The following is a 410-nucleotide window of genomic DNA, read 5'->3' as shown; positions in this document are numbered from 1 at the left end:
GGAGATTGTTTTTGTTGTAAATGTTGTTGGGCTTCCCCCAACGTTTCTTTTGGTCCAGAGAATACGTGCTGCCGTAAGAATTGTTGGACTTCCCCCAACGTTTCTTTTGGTACAGAGAATAGTTCCTGCCGTAAACGTTCTTTAGCTTCCCCTAACGTTTCTTTTCGTGAAGAGCATTGATGCCCTAAGTGGTTTCGATATATATTTGAATAAAGGTCCCAATAGTGGTTGAAATCATTTTGATGAAATTGAGTGCCCATATAATCAAATTCTTGATCAGACTGCCTTCTGCAGAACTTAAGCACAAAACCCTAGATAACATTTATTAGAACAAAAATAAACATAAAATCAAATCAAGTCAAACTCAATTAATTCACACTACTAGAAAAATAAACCTCGAGTCCCCGGCA

The sequence above is a fragment of the Vigna radiata genome, unplaced genomic scaffold (assembly GCF_000741045.1).
Source record: "Vigna radiata var. radiata cultivar VC1973A unplaced genomic scaffold, Vradiata_ver6 scaffold_370, whole genome shotgun sequence".
Lineage (NCBI taxonomy): Eukaryota > Viridiplantae > Streptophyta > Magnoliopsida > Fabales > Fabaceae > Vigna > Vigna radiata.
The sequence above is the reverse complement of the archived record's forward strand: the minus strand, read 5'-3'. Positions refer to the sequence as shown.